General features: G+C 36.4%; 2 long non-coding RNA genes across 2 annotated transcripts in view; both read right to left on the bottom strand.

Moving 5' to 3' along the window:
* LOC126911421 (uncharacterized) overlaps positions 1-14,061 on the bottom strand; it is a 369,919-nt gene that overhangs the window by 295,932 nt on the left and 59,926 nt on the right. The gene's annotated exons all lie outside the window — the stretch shown is intronic.
* LOC126911423 (uncharacterized) lies at positions 707-1,550 on the bottom strand. The gene is made up of 2 exons (XR_007705975.1): positions 983-1,550; positions 707-902 (listed from the first exon to the last, which is right to left on the bottom strand). It is a non-coding gene; the product is annotated as an uncharacterized LOC126911423 (long non-coding RNA).

Raw genomic sequence — 14,061 nt, 5'->3', positions numbered from 1 at the left:
GCTGTATACACGCTGTATACACGTGTTATAGCATATTCATTACTAATAATCAATGTATAGGGGTTGTCATCTTATACACCCGTTATAACAGTTGTATAAGTGTATGTCATTTTACACAATCCTTATTCAGTCAAATGAGCTTGTTTAGCGTGTGAATAACCAACAAATAACTTATTGTCGTGGTTTATCTCGTAATATATTTTAATTTAGTGGTTATTATGGATTATTTCGAATATCTGCGCCATTTTAATATTCTTGAGTTGGACAATGAGGAACGACCAAGAAAGACAAAACCTTATAAAACACGTATTTGATGCCTTTTTTTTCGAAGAAGATGAATGTAAAGGTAAATACAGGTTTACTAAGAGATATGTCAGAGAAGTGGTGGACTTAATCCGAGAAGACATTGAACAAACAAAGAAGGTTGGCGGCTTCTCTGTGGAGCTTCAAGTTTGTGTAGCTCTCAGGGTATGGGCGCAGTAAGAAGTACAAGACGATGCAACCAACATACATGGCAAGAGTCAAAAATCAAACTTTTACTTCCTCTTGCTGTACTGTACATTCTTTAAATGTTTGAAACTAGTAATCAGCCACCATTTCATCAACAACAGGGTCAGGCATCATACAATATTACTGGACAAATTGCAAGACAATTGTTTATAAGAACACAGTTTTAACAAACATTTCCTTAAAATAAAATAACAAGTTTATACTGAGAATGTATTTTATTTATTTGAGTTTCCACTAAAATATTTTGTTATTTTCAATTTCTTAGATGAAGCTCTTGTTCAGCTCGTGTCCACCCATGGACTTCTAGCATGTGTTTCATTTTTACCTCATTTTCACCCTTTACGACAGTTCTCATTGAGAACTTGATTTCTTATCATCTGCTCATCCTTATGCTGAAACAAATAGGTAGTAATTTTAAAAAATATATAGTTTTGAGAATTAACTGGAGTAGAATTTGGTAAATAATACTTACTTTACACCTAATTACAAGGGATCCCAATTAGTAGCACGCTTCCTCTTCTTTGCTACAATACAAACGACTCCATTTCCCATTATTATCAATAATAAAATGATCTTATGCATATAAGAAATATAAATACGAAAAACAACACGACCTGGGTTTGTATTTATCTTTTTACATTTTTTGCAGAAAATGACATTTGACGTTTCAAAGCGCGTTCAAAACATGTTCTTCTTTATAGATGACATTTTACTGATTGGAAAATTTTAAATAATATAATTTAAATATCTACACGTATGTATACTGAAAATATTTTGTAATAAACAGAAATAGTTCATTTCTTCCTTTTCTAGTCACTGGTAAATAAAATCATGTAAATATGAAAGAAAAATAGAAATAGAAAAGTGTGGTGATTTTTACGTTTTATGGTTTCGGAACACTTCTCAAAATGTTACCAGCAGTTAGTGTTATAACAATTAAATAGTTACTCAAGGCTTATACACTGTTTATTAGTAAAGTAGTGTATATCTAACTATTCACGCCTTATTCATTGAATAAGTAATTAGACGTTAAACAGTTGTTTAACATATTTTTATTAGTAAGACCGTAGAAATATTAAATATACACACCGGGACTGATATTCATGAGCAGCGTGTTCTATGCGGCAACGTCGCGCAACCAACTCAATTGTGAAATACGTCCTGTCTCTTCTAGTCACAATACATCCACGTTGAAAGGAAACGAGCGAAGTTTTCGAGACATTATCAAGAGCTTTCAACGTTGGGAAATTGTCGTGAAAATTCGTACAGTTTGGAGCAATTCTCGTGCACTAGATAATAACTCTTGTAATACGAAAACAAAAGGAGTTTTTGGGTTGTAATATTGGTAACGAAATAGTCTTTTGTAATTGTCTATTTGAAGTACTTAGTTTTTACTCTTGAATTTACTTCTTTCTGAGATTTTACTTTACTATAAAAAAGAGATACGTAAACGTAGATTTTTGGGGAACAGTGAGTAAAGTTTCCTAAGAAAAGAAGGACCCTTCGACAAAAGATACAATGCCTTTTCAATTCTTTTGCTTTCTAGTGTGCATAGGCAGCGCTAATCGCTGACAATACCCGTATCTAACAAAAAATATAACAAATTACTCATTATACTGTCTCAGGAATTCCAAAATACTGCATTAACTAATCACTAGTACTAGTATTCGACCACTAGGCACCTTATAGCGTACTCAAAAAATACCAACCTAAATGCGAAAATACTCGAACATTTTCACCGAATTAAAAACCGAGATTTACCGAAACGTAACGCATTGCCATGCCAGTGGTCGACGGAACTCTGGCTTTTTTAAAAAAACATTTTCCCAGCACTAGTTTGAAAAATATGACTGTTTCGTAAACATTATTACTGTCGATACTATATTAAAGTAAGCGAACCTTGATTTAGCGCTGTGAGACGGAAAAATGGGGTGTATTCTGGTGTCCGCTCGAATTGGTTCGACTGGTAATATTTTTGCGCTGCGTGTTTTATTAATGTTTAGCTTAAGTGGATCAATAATTCTGAAATATTGGATTGTAAAAAAGAAACACGAAATAATAAAAAAAAAGTGTGGGAGAGCTTTTGGTGTTTCGGGTGTCCACGACGGGCGACGTCAATTGCTTACCCACAGCCTGCTCGTTTACCGGCTTATATCATAGACAATACACTTATAACTCTATTAGAGTCCGTAGACGGCGCTGATTGATTAAAGTGATCTGTAGGCTAGTCCGCCATCCACCGATTTATTAAAAAAAATCACACCAACCAATAGGTACGAACACCATATCAAGATTGAATCCAACAAAAAAATAGCTAACCAGAAACGAAATACCCAGACCAATTTTCTACGAACACTCTTAAAAAAAAATCGCTCGTAAAAATATTTCTCTCAATATCGAGAATAGTGTTGTACGCGCGCATTTCATTCCCACTGCCATTAAACAGATTGGGGCTGAAAAACAAGGATCTAAAAACTTGTGTCCCCACGCTAAATATACGGCTGTGGATGCTACACGGGTAAGTTATGATTGGAATGCTAACTTGATATTTTTTTTGAAGCGAAATAAATATGTGAAATGTAAAATTTAATAAAACGTTAATAATTCTTGATTGTCTAATTGGTCGAGTGGTCGCAAGTGTGACTGCAGTCACACACCGAGGCAATGGGTCTCGGGTTCGATTCCCGGGTTGGACAAAGTATGTATGTAAAATTTCTCAGTAGCACGATGTCTGGAATTGTGTCTGGAATATGGCAATAGGCTCACCCTCTATACCTCTATTACATCGGAATTATAACGCAAATGGTGAAAAGTGGGGTGTACATTGTACAGTGGCCTGATTATGTCGTTCGTTCTATTTGTAAGTTGGAATTTAGAGGTTATTGAAATTGGTTTAGTTTTTTAGAGATTATTATAAGTATTATAGTTCTATCTAATTGAAGCACTTGTTAAAGTGTATTTAACTCTTTAACAAAAGAAAAATAAACTTACAGTTAGTTATTACTTACTAGAAATGTTACAAAACTGAGTTCTCCATTCACTTCCGAATCAGTGACATTACACGCAGAAATAAAAATTCGGAGTAATTTTAAATTTTTAATTAAAGTAGTTACTTAGTGGTCCTGGAATCGAGCTGCCTGCCGCTCGGTTCGTGGGTAGAAGAGTGCTGCCGTTACCCCTGGGGCTACAGGGATCTTGGTTCAAACATTCTTTTATTAACTTTTTAAGGATTCATACCGAAAATGTACTAGATGTGAATCTTAATAGGCAAGTTATACCAATTTTTCTTACCCAACTACTGCTTACTATGGCTGCTATAATATTTCATAAACTATTTTCTCAGTGCGTGGATAAAGTAGGGTTCCTGCCTAGGGTGAGGCGGTAGGGAGTGTCAGATTCTTACTGAATAAAAATCACTCCGTTCTTACTCTTGTTTATCGAGCCGGAGCCGTGGTGGGGTTTAAGATCCCTGCTTCTCATGTATGAGGCTGCAGGTTCGAAACCTACTAACGGCAAGTACCAATGTGACTTTTTCCGAGTTATATCTACTTTCTAAGATTATTTAGATACCCCTGACAAATGGTTAAGGAAAACTCGTGAGGAAACTTGGGCTTTTACTCACGTTAATATATTGAGAAAAGCTCTACTAGTTTCGAGTCACAGTGGAACTCTTCTTCATGAGATGGGTAGCGTGCGTGGATGCGGTGACATCAAGCAGCCGTTTGGTTAGATGGTTTTTAGTAAATAACGAGTCTGACACTCCTTCTCGCCTCGCCCAAGTCGGGAGAAGTCATTGGATTTTCCCCCATAAGAAAAAACATGATAAGAGGCCTTCGGTCAGAAGTGGTCACTTATAGGCAGTTGCTATATGCCAATGTAAGTAAGAATTAAAGCACCTTCTTCTAGATATAACAAGGGTGATACCTATATCTGTATATGTACGATATGTAAGTAGACACGTTTGCATAGTTATCAGTTTACAAAGGAACATGCATACAGTTGTTGTGGATCCACACGTCTTGTGGCTAAGGGCGTAATCGAGACTATTGTGTTATATGGATGAGGTCGTGAGCAATGCTTTGCAATGCTAACATAAATATTTTACCCTACCCCTTCGTGGATAAAAGGTGCGACGATGAGTTTTATTCTAATATCTAATTTTACAATAATATAACTTTATTTTTATAATACCTAGTTGAAGTAGATAAATGACAACAAATCAAATTAAACTTTAAATTGAAAAAAAAAACTAAATGCGAAAAGAAAAAAAACTACATTAAATATTAACATCATCTCAATATTTGTTCAAAAACTTACCTAATTATGTAAAGAACAGAACTGCATTTCTAATGAGAGATGAACACAAACGATTTAAAAGAACAAACTTAAATAAAAACAGAGATAGTATTAAAAACGTAATAAAACTTTGCCTCTATGCTATGCTTATAGCCTCTCGTCATAAAAACGAGAAAATAAAAAAAAGATGAACGCGGCAAAAAAGTTTTGCTGTATAAGCAACATTGGAGTACACTCGGCAACGCAAGTCCTAACTTTAAGCTGGTACAATGGTGCACAGCGGTGGAAACTTAATTGAAGCGCCGCCGACCCTAGGAGGATTCGCTGAGCGTTTTTTTTTTCAAGAGCACAAATTCGTACTCCATTTTTTCATAGTTTCCTTGGATTTTTTTTGGGAAAAGGAAAAAGTATGGTGTTTGTGAAAAAATATGTGTAATGTGCCATTTTCTGAGCGCTTATAAACTATCTACATAATATTTGCTTTATAATATCATTGGACAGGGCCGTTTTGTCAAAGTGCACTATCACATTATGGCATCTCTAACCCACAGTATTTAATTTTTATACGCTAACGCCGACGCATTATATCAGTTTACGATTTTCTTAGAGACCGCCCGAACCGGCCCATTCGTGCCGAACCATGACTCTCCGACACTTAAAATCTTTCTATACGAGGGAAAAAGCAGTGTCTTGAAATTTGTCGCTTTGTAGAAGCATGTCACTTATTTGTCAGTCCGTTCAGGTAACAGCTCCCAATACTAGCCATAGGCCTCTATTATAATTTGTCGGAATATCCACAGTTATCTCACCTCATGGCCTCCCTTCTCAAGACGGTACCTAGGTTAGGTACAGCTAAGTTTTTTATCTTAATGAAGGAAAAGTATAGAGAGGTCTTCAATTGTTTTAGTTGAACAATCCACTACTGGGGCGGTTGAAAACTGTTCGAAGCAGGATTAATTTTATAAAGAAGAATAATTTAATTAAGCTAGTTAAGTTTGGTAGGAGAGATCGTGAGCCAATTTCTTGGTAGGTAAAGCAAAGAGTAATCAATATTGGGTTTGGGATACGATAGTGATCAGGTATATCACCAGTTCAAGATATTCCTCTGCTGGTGTAGGCTTCCTCTTTAAAAGAGGGTTTGCTTTAATCTCTTCTCGGATCATTAGTACAAGTCCAATGCTGGACAATGGGTCTCATCTGCCTAAGAGGGCTTGCTATAATCTCCTCTTGTGGAGTTGAAGATCGTAGTTTAAAAAGTCCACGTTTATCAGAGAGCCCACTTTCTGTTAAAAATGTCAAATTATGCGGTCCCTAGACTATTTCTATGATACCCGCCGCAATAGTAGGGGTAGCCACTGGAGCTAGATAAAAAAAACAATAGGGATGATGATGGGGTATGAAAATTAAAAATCAATTTAGGTAATCAGTTAGGTAATGAAAACATTTTAGATACGCATTATATGTTGTAAGATAATAATTGAAAGAACAATATTTAGATAAATCACAGTTTAGGAGCAAATACGTATAAAATGTACCTACTTAGAAGTGACGTCACGCGGTATTTCAAATCAATATATCTTTGAAAGTATTTATTCTCGTAAGAAAATAAAAAGATACGTGTCTAATATTTTAAAATAATCTACCAGACAGACATTGAAATAGAAATAAGGCATCTACCATATTGTACCTAGTACCTACCTACAAAATAACGTAGTCACAAGACATCATAAGTGACAGCAATAATCTACACAAGTCCTTAACGCATAAAACGTTATTGTCTCCTAAACGTCTCAAGTTATATTGGTGGGTCGTAAAGTTGAGGGTAATGGTGTTTTACAACTGCGCACAGTGTTTTAGAAACCCTTGGGGGAGGACATTTTTAGCTAATAGCGTATATCGATGTAGTTAGTCCTAATAACACAAATTGCAAAAGAAACCCCATGTCAATTATTTTTAGTTTTCGAGAAAAAAAATACTAAAGTTGCTAATTTGGAGTGTGGTTTAAATAGGATTTTTTAAAATTTTTCTTTTATCTTTAAAATAAAGAGCAAAATTTGATATCCGGATTTTATCACATATATTTATGTGTTATTCAAGCTTTACAACACGAATGAATTGTAACTAGGTACAAAGATATTTGCAAAAAATCTAATTTTAGTTTCTATTTTTTATTTTTTTATTGACATAGTTTCCGCACGAAATCTTCATGGTAAATGATAGTTAGCCTTTTGTACTATGAGCTTAAATTAAATCAGCCACATAATCCGTGGTATTACAAAATTATGTACAATTGAAAAAAATCTTAGCGCCTTTATTATTACAAATAGCAAAGTCAACAATCAGCACTTTGCTTTTTAAATGATACAATAATTTTATCTAGAAAAGTCGATATTTTAGAAGATGATGCTTAAAATAAATTCTTATTTAATCTACCATATAAAAAAGCTGTGGTAGGTAAATAATGTAAATCTTGTAAACGTTCTTAGTTAAACATAATCATGTTATCTGTTAACATATAGGTAAAGAAATTGTGCGGGTCTGCGGATGGCGAGCAAGGGTATTCACCGGCCGACTAGAACCAGACCCGTGTGTCTCAAGGAGCTCTTAGACTACCAAAGATGGGACCCAGTAGGGCTGATGCCGATCTGGAGCTGCGGACTGCCTAGCGGGTTAAAGGGGCTTCGGCTCGATAAGGAGGAGTAGGAACGGGGTGGTTTTTAGTCAGTAAAAGTTTGACACTCTCACTCGCCTCGTCCAAGGCGGGAGAAGCCTTTGGGTGAGTTTTCCCCCTTAAAAAAAGATAGTGAAATTATTTATTTAAATGATTAAGCTCACAGAACTGTACCCTTGGTACGAGTATGACCTTTACATTTAAAGTAATCAAAACGAGGGCACGTTCGGCGCAAACAGAACAAAATGGACTATGAACAGTGTGGAGATCGCATATCTATGAACAGCAGTAGTTTTCAATTATGTTTGTACTTAATTTATAACGGGTGAATGAGGTGGGTGAGGGTATTAAATTATATTGATCGTTCTATCGATTCCAATAAAGATTTCATCAACTTTTTCATTATTTTTGTGTTCTTTATGAAAATCAAAAAAATACCACTTAATAATCACCCGTTACAATGTAAGCATAACATATAAAGGTTTAAATAGATAAACAAATAAAAAAATAACTGTCTACTATACAGATTTACACAGCAAAACTACAACTCCAAAACAGCTGTACATAATACCTAGATGTACCTAGCCCACCTAGTATCTACACTACACTAGGCACTCATAGTCTCATACATCAAGCATATATCTAATGGAGGTTGTCAAAGCGTCGGCTACTAAAAGCATGTGTTGACCGACCATGCGATCGTGCCCATGAATTTAGAATCATACTCTGAGTGCTAAATGTTGCTTTGAAGTGCATAGTGCTGTGAATTAATTGTGTGAAGGGCGATTGGGTGTTAAGAAGTTTTTTTTTTGTTGTATGTGTAAGCAAGAGTGGATTCATTGTAATAAAAAAAAAGTTTTATTCCATACTAGGATTTTCTTGTTAAAATGTCGTGGGTGCGTCGTTGGTCGAGTGGTCGCAAGTGCGACTGCCGGGTGAGGGGATCTCGGGTTCGATTACCGGGTCGGACAAAGGATTAAGTACTGGACTTTTTTCAGCTCTTCGTAATTTTCTCAGTAGTAGCACGGAGTCTGGAATTGTGCCCAGTGTATGGCAATAGGCTCACCCTCTATTACATGGGATTTATAACGCAAATGGTGAAAATTAAAAATTATACAGTGGCATTACTTGCCGTAATGTGCGACTTTGCCTACCCCTTCGGAGACAAAAAGGCGTGACGTTACGTTACGTATTAAAGTCACACATATCTAGACCCGGAACAACAATTCTAGATAATATAAAGAGTTTCTTCGTGTGAGAATCAAAACACGCTACACGTTGCATCGCAGTCGTTTGCCCAGCTACTGCGTAAAATGTGGTTTTAAATATAATTTAGTTTTTTATCTTAATCTTGCCACGTACCTAGTAAGTACCTACATCTTCCGAATTATTATTTGAAAATCATTTCAACAAAGGAATATCATTAGTATTTATAACTTAAATTAATCAATGAACATAATGCGGTTCATTGAATCTTTAATCTTTAAGAGCGCTTTTCCACCGATTTGTGCTATGTAGCTATGCTACGAAGATGTAATAACTAAGCTGTGAAAATATGTGACCATTTCCACTGTTACTAAGCGGTGCAAGTAGGGTCTGCAGCTCGAGTACCTATGCCATGCGTATCTATCGATAGTAGAAGCCAACCATAGCACACATCCTTAGCACGCATCCATAGCACGCATCTTTCCATATAAAAACCATAGCTTAGTTGAAGCTGTTGAATATGATTGGTGGAATCCAAACGCATTCACAAAAACGTAGCATAGCACATCTCTGGTGGAAAAGCACTCTAAAGGTCACATAAATACGAAATCTGTCTTTTACATAATTATATAACACAATTTAATTCCATTGCTTAATAATTTCGTTTACTCAATGTTCATATGACGATGATATCTATAAATCTATAGTTCTATTTTGGGGTCGGGAAAAGTATTTTGTGTCTGATTCCGTTGTGGAGATTCCGTAGTTAGGTACTTACTTCCAGTGAATAGTAATAATAGTTTCGCTTCCTAGTGTGTGGGACTCATAACATATAATAATGTTAAACGGCAAGTTGACTAACTTATATGTGAAGTTGATATAACTTATAAGTACTTAAGTGAGCGCTTGTTTAGCGTAGCCAATAAGGATGATGACGGGGTATGAAAATTAAATATGTATTTAGTCCGTCAGTTTGATAATGAAAATATTAGACAGAACCAACAGACAGATAAACAAAAATTGTACAAAATGTTATTTTAATGAATGTATCATATTATGTATAATATTTATATGTATGTAGTAAAAAGCGATTATTTCAATATTACAAACAGACACTCCAATTTTATGTATCACTGCAGATGTAGATAACACTTCTACCTCTACATACCCTTTTAAGAAATAAAAAGACATGTCATGCTTACATATTCTCACCATACTTATATACTCAGTTACCTATACATAATTTCACCATATACTTAGTTACCTAACCCAAAACACCTCCGTACCTTATTTCAATCACTTACAAGATTTTCAGATTGCGCGTACGGAAATGAGCCGTGTTCTCTTACCCGATTACGTGGGAAAAAAGGGGGGTAACGTGTTTTTTTTTATCGGTTCCGCTACACACGTTAAGGAGTGCGGAAATTATTCGACTAAGGTTATCTCTCAAAGATTGTTGGCTGCGATTATTTTGGGAGGGTATTTTTAAAGAGTGTTTTTGGGATTATAGGTAGTATGTCTGTGTGTGTGTGTGTGAGGTTTTTTAGGGTAAATTGTTACGTTATGAACTGGTAAACGAGTAGATGGATCGCTTGATGGTAGCAATCGCCGTCGCCCGTGAACACCTGAAACAGCAGAGGCGTTACAATTACAAGTGCGTTGTCGGCCTTTTGGTAAGATTGGAAAGGGCCTCCGGTAACCTCACTCACACAACACAAGTTAGAATTAATGTGTCGTAAGAACGGGAACAAATGTTACGAGGAATTGTTGACTGGTCACGTTTTAGAACTGGCTGATTGACTCCACGTTGAAATGCATCTCCCGAGGTTTTTTAAAACTAATTACACTTTTTTTATAACGTTTCTCCACACTAATATTTTCTCTTGTGTCGTGGATCCGTTTACAAATATACAAATTCACATACATACACATGAAACTCAGACCCGAAACAACAATTTGTGGATCACACTAAGAGTTGCTTCATGTCGGAATCGAACACGCTACACGTTGCACGGCAGCCGGTTGCTCAGCCGCACCAATCGTGGACTCAACAACAATATTATTAGTATGTTGTGATAAATACCTAAAAATGTGTACATAAGAGAAACCGCAACCCACAACAAGTCACCTATAGATACACATTTCCTTGTTGTCAGCATGTGATGTGATATCAATCGCTACGGTAATGACGGCGCGATACGTCGCCCGTGACGTCACCGTCGCCGTATCATAACCGAATATTGTTCGTGTGAGCTAGACATGCAAGAGACTGGAAGAGATTGGGTGGGTCCTCTAAGGGAAGCTTAGTTGCTCTTAAAGAGCCATCAGACCACCACAGATGGGGCCTAGTAGGGCTGATGCCTGATCCGGAGCTGCGGACTACCTAGCGGGTTTACCGGGGCTCCGGCTCGAAAATCAGGAGAAGGAACAGGGTGGTTTTTAGTCAGTAAGAGTCTGACACTCCCTCTCGCCTTGCCCAAGGCGGGAGAAGTCATTGGATGATTTTCCCCTCTCAAAAAAAAAGGGTAGCTTATGTTAGAGTGTAGTAATTGGTGGTCCATTGCCTATGTTATTTAATACTTCATTTATTTAATTTTTATTTATTTTTTAATTTTCTGTTTTCGTTGAAATATTTAGTTATATTGTGCTTCTGTGGACTAGACTAGTCCACTTGTAGTTTCATTTAAATCATATGTGAGATCTCCATACCGACTGTATAAAAACTTGAACATTTTTAACAGCTATCCTGTATCTGCTTCCCAAACGTGGAGAATCAAACATTTCTATGAAGCTGATAGACACGCATTGGCATATCATGACTTCTTGATGAATTAGAAAATATCGTTAAAATCCTTGCAGTCTTTATTAAACTGTCCTTAAAAGCCTTACTTTTTAAACCTAGCGCCAGCGACCCATCCACATCAATTCCCTTCCCATTAAAAATCATTACCGATTACCGAAATGTCACAGAACCGATAGATAGGTACTTAAACGACTTTAATTTGCTTGTCGCTTCCATTAAATCTTATAAAAGTTACTTTGACTCAACGTAGTCTATAAATCCATACTCCGTAGCCATCGGTGCGAACTGAACGTATTAGTGATTGTCATATTTTTCCGAGTCACCGATTTCCGAACCGATTTTCAGGAACTCGGTTGATTTCGTGTTTGAAAGGTGAAAGGATTTCGGTTAAACTGTAGGGGTGAACTGAACATCTTGTGGGAGGGTGAATAGTTTTAGTAGGGGTTAGGTCAGAATGGGTAGTGTAAAGGAGTGTTGGGTTAAGTGAGATTGGGGAGAGTTTAAGTGATACATGAAGACACGAGCACTCCGGTTGTGTTTTTGGGATTCGATGAGCCGTAGCCGTTATTGACGGTGGCTGTAGACACACACCCACACATAACGTCACGCCTTTTATCCCCGAAGGGGTAGGCAGTGGTGCACATTACGGCACTTAATGCCGCTATACAATGTACACCCACTTTTCACCATTTGTATTATAATTCCCATGTAATAGGGGGTGAGCTTATTGTTTTTGTTGTTGTAGGTTGTTGTAGACTTGCTTTTTATTTTAATGAGAGTACTGCCATAAAGGCAGGTGTACTAAACTGTTTTGTTTGTCAAATTTGGTAAAGCATTATTGGGTTGTTAATCTTTTTTATTTCTTGTAATTCTTTTTACTTTGAGTAGTAGACAATATTTGAGATAAAAATACTCTTCCTCACATTTTATGTAATTTACTAACTATTACTTTTCTAATTTTCTTTATTTTAGTTTTAAATTATAGTAAGTTAGTCGTAATTATAGTAAGCTACATATTTATTAATTATTTATTTAAATTGTTATTTATAATGTAGTTTATTAAATCCGCATTTCCTAACTATGCGTTAATTCTTAAGCGATTCAAGATTTATCGAGACAGCTAATAGACTTCTATAAAGACTAATTCAGACAAGAAAACCTTCATTCACGATCTTCAAGGTAAGTATCTACAACACATCTACCAGAATACCTAAGACCGAAGTGTAAATTATTAACGAAGCAGCTCAGTCACAAATCTAATTCGGCGGGTACGACAACCGGCCGAACCGTACGGTCCGTCCGACGCATAAATCTGCGAAGACGGAAAACCGGAACGGTAATAAATCTCATCGCGGATCCGGAATATTCATGAGACCACATACGTACGCTTAGCGGATGTTCTACAGGCTGTTTAAATTTTGTAATTGTACATAGTTTGTTTAGTTTTGATACTTGTAGCGGTTATTGTATTGTTGTTAGTCTAGTTTTGGTACTTGATGGTCTTGTTATTACAGTTTTGATATTTTAATGGTGTGTTCTGAATTATGTTTATGATTGTTGTTGTATTGTGGGTCTTAAATTGTTTTGTGGTTGTGAATGGTTTACAGATATAACAGTAAATATCTAAGAGGAGAACTAAGGAAGAGGATTTCAATTTTATGAAGTGATTTAAGGTCGGTTCATATCTGACGGAACATGCGTCGTGTATTATCGGTCGCGTAACGCCAGAACAGACAAATTAGAGAAAAACAATTGACCGTTCACACTCAACCGATGATACGTTCGACATAGTTTACGTCAGATATGAACCGACCCTTAGATTCGGCAAAATACTCGTAAAAGTAATGTACTAATTTTTATCTATACTAATATTATAAAGCTGAAGAGTTTGTTTGTTAGTTTGAACGCGCTAATCTCCGGAACTACTGGTCCGAATTGAATAATTCTTTTTGTGTTGGATAGTGCATTTATCGAGGAAGGCTATAGGCTATAAAACATCACGCTATGACCAATAGGAGCCGAGTAGAGCGGGTGAAACCGCGCGGAAGTTGCTAGTATGAAATATTTTTATTGTTTTAAAAAACGTTGCCCTACATTAAGATTTTCTCCTGTGTCGTGGGTGCGTTTATAAACATATAAATTCACATACACATGACACCCAGACCCGGAACAACAATCTGTGGATCACACAAAGAATTGTTCCGTGCGGGAATTGAACCCGCGACACGTTGAACGGCAGCCAGTTGCCCAGCCACCGCGCCAACTGTGCAGTCAGTGCAGAAATGTGCTTTTTAAATTAATTTCGATAGATTTATTTGCAACTGTAATGAACAATAGTTACATAGCACTCTACAAACGTACAAAAGTTACAAACAATTCATTAAAAATCACGTTTTAAACGTTAAATCCGATTTGTGAGAACTCAAAAACTAGGTCATGAGCTCTCGAATAGTTGGGATTCCTGAAAAAAATACTAATTCTGTTTGCATTCCCGTACTACTGCATAGACGCCGAATGTTGTAAGCGAAAAAAAGAGAAAAAATGCCGTCAGGACGAAATGGTTGTCTGATTTTCA

The sequence above is a fragment of the Spodoptera frugiperda genome, chromosome 14 (assembly GCF_023101765.2).
Source record: "Spodoptera frugiperda isolate SF20-4 chromosome 14, AGI-APGP_CSIRO_Sfru_2.0, whole genome shotgun sequence".
Classification (NCBI taxonomy): domain Eukaryota; kingdom Metazoa; phylum Arthropoda; class Insecta; order Lepidoptera; family Noctuidae; genus Spodoptera; species Spodoptera frugiperda.
This window is presented reverse-complemented; position numbering and strand designations above follow the sequence as displayed.